We start from the raw sequence: 10,836 nt of genomic DNA, 5'->3' as shown, positions 1-10,836 counted from the left end.
CCTCTGCCTGGGTGCCGGGGCCTAAATGTGTGACAGTGGCCTGTTCCAGTGGTGGGTGACGTGAAGCCTGATTCTCTGCTATGACATGAATACAGATTCTGCGCTGACATAAGGCCAGATTCTCTGTTACGGGACCTCTCTCCTCTGCCTGGGTGCCTGGGCCTAAATGTGTGACAGTGGCCTATTCCAGTGGTGGGTGACGTGAAGCCTGATTCTCTGCTATGACATGAATACAGATTCTGCGCTGACATAAGGCCAGATTCTCTGTTACGGGACCTCTCTCCTCTGCCTGGGTGCCTGGGCCTAAATGTGTGACAGTGGCCTATTCCAGTGGTGGGTGACGTGAAGCTTGATTCTCTGCTATGACATGAAGACAGATTCTGCGCTGACATAAGGCCAGATTCTCTGTTACGGGACCGCTCTCCTCTGTCTGGGTGCCGGGGCCTAAATGTGTGACAGTGGCCTGTTCCAGTGGTGGGTGACATGAAGCCTGATTCTCTGCTATGACATGAATACAGATTCTGCACTGACATAAGGCCAGATTCTCTGTTACGGGACCTCTCTCCTCTGCCTGGGTGCCTGGGCCTAAATGTGTGACAGTGGCCTGTTCCAGTGGTGGGTGACGTGAAGCCTGATTCTCTGCTATGACATTAAGACAGATTCTGTGCTGACATAAGGCCAGATTCTCTGTTACGGGACCTCTCTCCTCTGCCTGGGTGCCTGGGCCTAAATGTGTGACAGTGGCCTGTTCCAGTGGTGGGTGACGTGATGCCTGATTCTCTGCTATGACATGAAGACAGATTCTGTGCTGACATAAGGCCAGATTCTCTGTTACAGGACCTCTCTCCTCTGTCTGGGTGCCTGGGCCTAAATGTGTGACAGTGGCCTGTTCCAGTGGTGGGTGACGTGAAGCTTGATTCTCTGCTATGACATGAAGACAGATTCTGTGCTGACATAAGGCCAGATTCTCTGTTACAGGACCTCTCTCCTCTGTCTGGGTGCCGGGGCCTAAATGTGTGACAGTGGCCTGTTCCAGTGGTGGGTGACGTGAAGCCTGATTCTCTGCTATGACATGAATACAGATTCTGCGCTGACATAAGGCCAGATTCTCTGTTACGGGACCTCTCTCCTCTGCCTGGGTGCCTGGGCCTAAATGTGTGACAGTGGCCTGTTCCAGTGGTGGGTGACGTGAAGCCTGATTCTCTGCTATGACATGAATACAGATTCTGCGCTGACATAAGGCCAGATTCTCTGTTACTGGACCTCTCTCCTCTGCCTGGGTGTCGGTGCCTAAATGTGTGACAGTGGCCTGTTCCAGTGGTGGGTGACCTGAAGCTTGATTCTCTGCTATGACATGAAGACAGATTCTGCGCTGACATAAGGCCAAATTCTCTGTTACGGGACCGCTCTCCTCTGTCTGGGTGCCGGGGCCTAAATGTGTGACAGTGGCCTGTTCCAGTGGTGGGTGACGTGAAGCCTGATTCTCTGCTATGACATGAAGACAGATTCTGCGCTGACATAAGGCCAGATTCTCTGTTACGGGACCGCTCTCCTCTGCCTGGGTGCCTGGGCCTAAATGTGTGACAGTGGCCTGTTCCAGTGGTGGGTGACGTGAAGCCTGATTCTCTGCTATGACATGAATACAGATTCTGCGCTGACATAAGGCCAGATTCTCTGTTACGGGACCTCTCTCCTCTGCCTGGGTGCCTGGGCCTAAATGTGTGACAGTGGCCTGTTCCAGTGGTGGGTGACGTGATGCCTGATTCTCTGCTATGACATGAAGACAGATTCTGTGCTGACATAAGGCCAGATTCTCTGTTACAGGACCTCTCTCCTCTGTCTGGGTGCCGGGGCCTAAATGTGTGACAGTGGCCTGTTCCAGTGGTGGGTGACGTGAAGCTTGATTCTCTGCTATGACATGAAGACAGATTCTGCGCTGACATAAGGCCAGATTCTCTGTTACGGGACCGCTCTCCTCTGTCTGGGTGCCGGGGCCTAAATGTGTGACAGTGGCCTGTTCCAGTGGTGGGTGACGTGAAGCTTGATTCTCTGCTATGACATGAAGACAGATTCTGCTCTGACATAAGGCCAGATTCTCTGTTACGGGACCGCTCTCCTCTGTCTGGGTGCCTAGGCCTAAATGTGTGACAGTGGCCTTTTCCAGTGGTGGGTGACGTGAAGCCTGATTCTCTGCTATGACATGAATACAGATTCTGCGCTGACATAAGGCCAGATTCTCTGTTACGGGACCTCTCTCCTCTGCCTGGGTGCCTAGGCCTAAATGTGTGACAGTGGCCTGTTCCAGTGGTGGGTGACGTGAAGCCTGATTCTCTGCTATGACATGAATACAGATTCTGCGCTGACATAAGGCCAGATTCTCTGTTACGGGACCTCTCTCCTCTGCCTGGGTGCCGGGGCCTAAATGTGTGACAGTGGCCTGTTCCAGTGGTGGGTGACGTGAAGCTTGATTCTCTGCTATGACATGAAGACAGATTCTGCGCTGACATAAGGCCAGATTCTCTGTTACGGGACCGCTTTCCTCTGTCTCGGTGCCGGGGCCTAAATGTGTGACAGTGGCCTGTTCCAGTGGTGGGTGACGTGAAGCCTGATTCTCTGCTATGACATGAATACAGATTCTGCGCTGACATAAGGCCAGATTCTCTGTTACGGGACCTCTCTCCTCTGCCTGGGTGCCTGGGCCTAAATGTGTGACAGTGGCCTGTTCCAGTGGTGGGTGACGTGAAGCCTGATTCTCTGCTATGACATGAATACAGATTCTGCGCTGACATAAGGCCAGATTCTCTGTTACGGGACCTCTCTCCTCTGCCTGGGTGCCTGGGCCTAAATGTGTGACAGTGGCCTATTCCAGTGGTGGGTGACGTGATGCCTGATTCTCTGCTATGACATGAATACAGATTCTGCGCTGACATAAGGCCAGATTCTCTGTTACGGGACCTCTCTCCTCTGCCTGGGTGCCTGGGCCTAAATGTGTGACAGTGGCCTATTCCAGTGGTGGGTGACGTGAAGCTTGATTCTCTGCTATGACATGATGACAGATTCTGCGCTGACATAAGGCCAGATTCTCTGTTACGGGACCGCTCTCCTCTGTCTGGGTGCCGGGGCCTAAATGTGTGACAGTGGCCTGTTCCAGTGGTGGGTGACGTGAAGCCTGATTCTCTGCTATGACATGAATACAGATTTTGCGCTGACATAAGGCCAGATTCTCTGTTACGGGACCTCTCTCCTCTGCCTGGGTGCCTGGGCCTAAATGTGTGACAGTGGCCTGTTCCAGTGGTGGGTGACGTGAAGCCTGATTCTCTGCTATGACATGAATACAGATTCTGCGCTGACATAAGGCCAGATTCTCTGTTACGGGAACTCTCTCCTCTGCCTGGGTGCCTGGGCCTAAATGTGTGACAGTGGCCTGTTCCAGTGGTGGGTGACGTGATGCCTGATTCTCTGCTATGACATGAAGACAGATTCTGTGCTGACATATGGCCAGATTCTCTGTTACAGGACCTCTCTCCTCTGTCTGGGTGCCTGGGCCTAAATGTGTGACAGTGGCCTGTTCCAGTGGTGGGTGACGTGAAGCTTGATTCTCTGCTATGACATGAAAACAGATTCTGCGCTGACATAAGGCCAGATTCTCTGTTACGGGACCGCTCTCCTCTGTCTGGGTGCCGGGGCCTAAATGTGTGACAGTGGCCTGTTCCAGTGGTGGGTGACGTGAAGCCGGATTCTCTGCTATGACATGAATACAGATTCTGCGCTGACATAAGGCCAGATTCTCTGTTACGGGACCTCTCTCCTCTGCCTGGGTGCCTGGGCCTAAATGTGTGACAGTGGCCTGTTCCAGTGGTGGGTGACGTGAAGCCTGATTCTCTGCTATGACATGAATACAGATTCTGCGCTGACATAAGGCCAGATTCTCTGTTACGGGAACTCTCTCCTCTGCCTGGGTGCCTGGGCCTAAATGTGTGACAGTGGCCTGTTCCAGTGGTGGGTGACGTGATGCCTGATTCTCTGCTATGACATGAAGACAGATTCTGTGCTGACATAAGGCCAGATTCTCTGTTACAGGACCTCTCTCCTCTGTCTGGGTGCCTGGGCCTAAATGTGTGACAGTGGCCTGTTCCAGTGGTGGGTGACGTGAAGCTTGATTCTCTGCTATGACATGAAGACAGATTCTGTGCTGACATAAGGCCAGATTCTCTGTTACAGGACCTCTCTCCTCTGTCTGGGTGCCGGGGCCTAAATGTGTGACAGTGGCCTGTTCCAGTGGTGGGTGACCTGAAGCTTGATTCTCTGCTATGACATGAAGACAGATTCTGCGCTGACATAAGGCCAAATTCTCTGTTACGGGACCGCTCTCCTCTGTCTGGGTGCCGGGGCCTAAATGTGTGACAGTGGCCTGTTCCAGTGGTGGGTGACGTGAAGCCTGATTCTCTGCTATGACATGAATACAGATTCTGCGCTGACATAAGGCCAGATTCTCTGTTACGGGACCTCTCTCCTCTGCCTGGGTGCCTGGGCCTAAATGTGTGACAGTGGCCTGTTCCAGTGGTGGGTGACGTGATGCCTGATTCTCTGCTATGACATGAAGACAGATTCTGTGCTGACATAAGGCCAGATTCTCTGTTACAGGACCTCTCTCCTCTGTCTGGGTGCCGGGGCCTAAATGTGTGACAGTGGCCTGTTCCAGTGGTGGGTGACGTGAAGCTTGATTCTCTGCTATGACATGAAGACAGATTCTGCGCTGACATAAGGCCAGATTCTCTGTTACGGGACCGCTCTCCTCTGTCTGGGTGCCGGGGCCTAAATGTGTGACAGTGGCCTGTTCCAGTGGTGGGTGACGTGAAGCTTGATTCTCTGCTATGACATGAAGACAGATTCTGCGCTGACATAAGGCCAGATTCTCTGTTACGGGACCGCTCTCCTCTGTCTGGGTGCCGGGGCCTAAATGTGTGACAGTGGCCTTTTCCAGTGGTGGGTGACGTGAAGCCTGATTCTCTGCTATGACATGAATACAGATTCTGCGCTGACATAAGGCCAGATTCTCTGTTAAGGGACCTCTCTCCTCTGCCTGGGTGCCTAGGCCTAAATGTGTGACAGTGGCCTGTTCCAGTGGTGGGTGACGTGAAGCCTGATTCTCTGCTATGACATGAATACAGATTCTGCGCTGACATAAGGCCAGATTCTCTGTTACTGGACCTCTCTCCTCTGCCTGGGTGCCGGGGCCTAAATGTGTGACAGTGGCCTGTTCCAGTGGTGGGTGACGTGAAGCTTGATTCTCTGCTATGACATGAAGACAGATTCTGCGCTGACATAAGGCCAGATTCTCTGTTACGGGACCGCTTTCCTCTGTCTCGGTGCCGGGGCCTAAATGTGTGACAGTGGCCTGTTCCAGTGGTGGGTGACGTGAAGCCTGATTCTCTGCTATGACATGAATACAGATTCTGCGCTGACATAAGGCCAGATTCTCTGTTACGGGACCTCTCTCCTCTGCCTGGGTGCCTGGGCCTAAATGTGTGACAGTGGCCTGTTCCAGTGGTGGGTGACGTGAAGCCTGATTCTCTGCTATGACATGAATACAGATTCTGCGCTGACATAAGGCCAGATTCTCTGTTACGGGACCTCTCTCCTCTGCCTGGGTGCCTGGGCCTAAATGTGTGACAGTGGCCTATTCCAGTGGTGGGTGACGTGATGCCTGATTCTCTGCTATGACATGAATACAGATTCTGCGCTGACATAAGGCCAGATTCTCTGTTACGGGACCTCTCTCCTCTGCCTGGGTGCCTGGGCCTAAATGTGTGACAGTGGCCTATTCCAGTGGTGGGTGACGTGAAGCTTGATTCTCTGCTATGACATGATGACAGATTCTGCGCTGACATAAGGCCAGATTCTCTGTTACGGGACCGCTCTCCTCTGCCTGGGTGCCGGGGCCTAAATGTGTGACAGTGGCCTGTTCCAGTGGTGGGTGACGTGAAGCCTGATTCTCTGCTATGACATGAATACAGATTTTGCGCTGACATAAGGCCAGATTCTCTGTTACGGGACCTCTCTCCTCTGCCTGGGTGCCTGGGCCTAAATGTGTGACAGTGGCCTGTTCCAGTGGTGGGTGACGTGAAGCCTGATTCTCTGCTATGACATGAATACAGATTCTGCGCTGACATAAGGCCAGATTCTCTGTTACGGGAACTCTCTCCTCTGCCTGGGTGCCTGGGCCTAAATGTGTGACAGTGGCCTGTTCCAGTGGTGGGTGACGTGATGCCTGATTCTCTGCTATGACATGAAGACAGATTCTGTGCTGACATATGGCCAGATTCTCTGTTACAGGACCTCTCTCCTCTGTCTGGGTGCCTGGGCCTAAATGTGTGACAGTGGCCTGTTCCAGTGGTGGGTGACGTGAAGCTTGATTCTCTGCTATGACATGAAGACAGATTCTGCGCTGACATAAGGCCAGATTCTCTGTTACGGGACCGCTCTCCTCTGTCTGGGTGCCGGGGCCTAAATGTGTGACAGTGGCCTGTTCCAGTGGTGGGTGACGTGAAGCCGGATTCTCTGCTATGACATGAATACAGATTCTGCGCTGACATAAGGCCAGATTCTCTGTTACGGGACCTCTCTCCTCTGCCTGGGTGCCTGGGCCTAAATGTGTGACAGTGGCCTGTTCCAGTGGTGGGTGACGTGAAGCTTGATTCTCTGCTATGACATGAAGACAGATTCTGCTCTGACATAAGGCCAGATTCTCTGTTACGGGACCGCTTTCCTCTGTCTCGGTGCCGGGGCCTAAATGTGTGACAGTGGCCTGTTCCAGTGGTGGGTGACGTGAAGCCTGATTCTCTGCTATGACATGAATACAGATTCTGCGCTGACATAAGGCCAGATTCTCTGTTACGGGACCTCTCTCCTCTGCCTGGGTACCTGGGCCTAAATGTGTGACAGTGGCCTGTTCCAGTGGTGGGTGACGTGAAGCCTGATTCTCTGCTATGACATGAATACAGATTCTGCGCTGACATAAGGCCAGATTCTCTGTTACGGGACCTCTCTCCTCTGCCTGGGTGCCTGGGCCTAAATGTGTGACAGTGGCCTATTCCAGTGGTGGGTGACGTGATGCCTGATTCTCTGCTATGACATGAATACAGATTCTGCGCTGACATAAGGCCAGATTCTCTGTTACGGGACCTCTCTCCTCTGCCTGGGTGCCTGGGCCTAAATGTGTGACAGTGGCCTATTCCAGTGGTGGGTGACGTGAAGCTTGATTCTCTGCTATGACATGAAGACAGATTCTGCGCTGACATAAGGCCAGATTCTCTGTTACGGGACCGCTCTCCTCTGTCTGGGTGCCGGGGCCTAAATGTGTGACAGTGGCCTGTTCCAGTGGTGGGTGACGTGAAGCCTGATTCTCTGCTATGACATGAATACAGATTTTGCGCTGACATAAGGCCAGATTCTCTGTTACGGGACCTCTCTCCTCTGCCTGGGTGCCTGGGCCTAAATGTGTGACAGTGGCCTGTTCCAGTGGTGGGTGACGTGAAGCCTGATTCTCTGCTATGACATGAAGACAGATTCTGCGCTGACATAAGGCCAGATTCTCTGTTACGGGAACTCTCTCCTCTGCCTGGGTGCCTGGGCCTAAATGTGTGACAGTGGCCTGTTCCAGTGGTGGGTGACGTGATGCCTGATTCTCTGCTATGACATGAAGACAGATTCTGTGCTGACATATGGCCAGATTCTCTGTTACAGGACCTCTCTCCTCTGTCTGGGTGCCTGGGCCTAAATGTGTGACAGTGGCCTGTTCCAGTGGTGGGTGACGTGAAGCTTGATTCTCTGCTATGACATGAAGACAGATTCTGCGCTGACATAAGGCCAGATTCTCTGTTACGGGACCGCTCTCCTCTGTCTGGGTGCCGGGGCCTAAATGTGTGACAGTGGCCTGTTCCAGTGGTGGGTGACGTGAAGCCGGATTCTCTGCTATGACATGAATACAGATTCTGCGCTGACATAAGGCCAGATTCTCTGTTACGGGACCTCTCTCCTCTGCCTGGGTGCCTGGGCCTAAATGTGTGACAGTGGCCTGTTCCAGTGGTGGGTGACGTGAAGCCTGATTCTCTGCTATGACATGAATACAGATTCTGCGCTGACATAAGGCCAGATTCTCTGTTACGGGACCTCTCTCCTCTGCCTGGGTGCCTGGGCCTAAATGTGTGACAGTGGCCTATTCCAGTGGTGGGTGACGTGAAGCCTGATTCTCTGCTATGACATTAAGACAGATTCTGTGCTGACATAAGGCCAGATTCTCTGTTACGGGACCTCTCTCCTCTGCCTGGGTGCCTGGGCCTAAATGTGTGACAGTGGCCTGTTCCAGTGGTGGGTGACGTGATGCCTGATTCTCTGCTATGACATGAAGACAGATTCTGTGCTGACATAAGGCCAGATTCTCTGTTACAGGACCTCTCTCCTCTGTCTGGGTGCCTGGGCCTAAATGTGTGACAGTGGCCTGTTCCAGTGGTGGGTGACGTGAAGCTTGATTCTCTGCTATGACATGAAGACAGATTCTGTGCTGACATAAGGCCAGATTCTCTGTTACAGGACCTCTCTCCTCTGTCTGGGTGCCGGGGCCTAAATGTGTGACAGTGGCCTGTTCCAGTGGTGGGTGACGTGAAGCCTGATTCTCTGCTATGACATGAATACAGATTCTGCGCTGACATAAGGCCAGATTCTCTGTTACGGGACCTCTCTCCTCTGCCTGGGTGCCTGGGCCTAAATGTGTGACAGTGGCCTGTTCCAGTGGTGGGTGACGTGAAGCCTGATTCTCTGCTATGACATGAATACAGATTCTGCGCTGACATAAGGCCAGATTCTCTGTTACTGGACCTCTCTCCTCTGCCTGGGTGCCGGTGCCTAAATGTGTGACAGTGGCCTGTTCCAGTGGTGGGTGACCTGAAGCTTGATTCTCTGCTATGACATGAAGACAGATTCTGCGCTGACATAAGGCCAAATTCTCTGTTACGGGACCGCTCTCCTCTGTCTGGGTGCCGGGGCCTAAATGTGTGACAGTGGCCTGTTCCAGTGGTGGGTGACGTGAAGCCTGATTCTCTGCTATGACATGAAGACAGATTCTGCGCTGACATAAGGCCAGATTCTCTGTTACGGGACCGCTCTCCTCTGCCTGGGTGCCTGGGCCTAAATGTGTGACAGTGGCCTGTTCCAGTGGTGGGTGACGTGAAGCCTGATTCTCTGCTATGACATGAATACAGATTCTGCGCTGACATAAGGCCAGATTCTCTGTTACGGGACCTCTCTCCTCTGCCTGGGTGCCTGGGCCTAAATGTGTGACAGTGGCCTGTTCCAGTGGTGGGTGACGTGATGCCTGATTCTCTGCTATGACATGAAGACAGATTCTGTGCTGACATAAGGCCAGATTCTCTGTTACAGGACCTCTCTCCTCTGTCTGGGTGCCGGGGCCTAAATGTGTGACAGTGGCCTGTTCCAGTGGTGGGTGACGTGAAGCTTGATTCTCTGCTATGACATGAAGACAGATTCTGCGCTGACATAAGGCCAGATTCTCTGTTACGGGACCGCTCTCCTCTGTCTGGGTGCCGGGGCCTAAATGTGTGACAGTGGCCTGTTCCAGTGGTGGGTGACGTGAAGCTTGATTCTCTGCTATGACATGAAGACAGATTCTGCTCTGACATAAGGCCAGATTCTCTGTTACGGGACCGCTCTCCTCTGTCTGGGTGCCGGGGCCTAAATGTGTGACAGTGGCCTTTTCCAGTGGTGGGTGACGTGAAGCCTGATTCTCTGCTATGACATGAATACAGATTCTGCGCTGACATAAGGCCAGATTCTCTGTTACGGGACCTCTCTCCTCTGCCTGGGTGCCTAGGCCTAAATGTGTGACAGTGGCCTGTTCCAGTGGTGGGTGACGTGAAGCCTGATTCTCTGCTATGACATGAATACAGATTCTGCGCTGACATAAGGCCAGATTCTCTGTTACGGGACCTCTCTCCTCTGCCTGGGTGCCGGGGCCTAAATGTGTGACAGTGGCCTGTTCCAGTGGTGGGTGACGTGAAGCTTGATTCTCTGCTATGACATGAAGACAGATTCTGCGCTGACATAAGGCCAGATTCTCTGTTACGGGACCGCTTTCCTCTGTCTCGGTGCCGGGGCCTAAATGTGTGACAGTGGCCTGTTCCAGTGGTGGGTGACGTGAAGCCTGATTCTCTGCTATGACATGAATACAGATTCTGCGCTGACATAAGGCCAGATTCTCTGTTACGGGACCTCTCTCCTCTGCCTGGGTGCCTGGGCCTAAATGTGTGACAGTGGCCTGTTCCAGTGGTGGGTGACGTGAAGCCTGATTCTCTGCTATGACATGAATACAGATTCTGCGCTGACATAAGGCCAGATTCTCTGTTACGGGACCTCTCTCCTCTGCCTGGGTGCCTGGGCCTAAATGTGTGACAGTGGCCTGTTCCAGTGGTGGGTGACGTGATGCCTGATTCTCTGCTATGACATGAATACAGATTCTGCGCTGACATAAGGCCAGATTCTCTGTTACGGGACCTCTCTCCTCTGCCTGGGTGCCTGGGCCTAAATGTGTGACAGTGGCCTGTTCCAGTGGTGGGTGACGTGAAGCTTGATTCTCTGCTATGACATGATGACAGATTCTGCGCTGACATAAGGCCAGATTCTCTGTTACGGGACCGCTCTCCTCTGTCTGGGTGCCGGGGCCTAAATGTGTGACAGTGGCCTGTTCCAGTGGTGGGTGACGTGAAGCCTGATTCTCTGCTATGACATGAATACAGATTTTGCGCTGACATAAGGCCAGAT

Source organism: Bufo bufo, chromosome 1 (assembly GCF_905171765.1).
Source record: "Bufo bufo chromosome 1, aBufBuf1.1, whole genome shotgun sequence".
Taxonomy (NCBI): Eukaryota; Metazoa; Chordata; class Amphibia; order Anura; family Bufonidae; genus Bufo; species Bufo bufo.
This window is presented reverse-complemented; position numbering follows the sequence as displayed.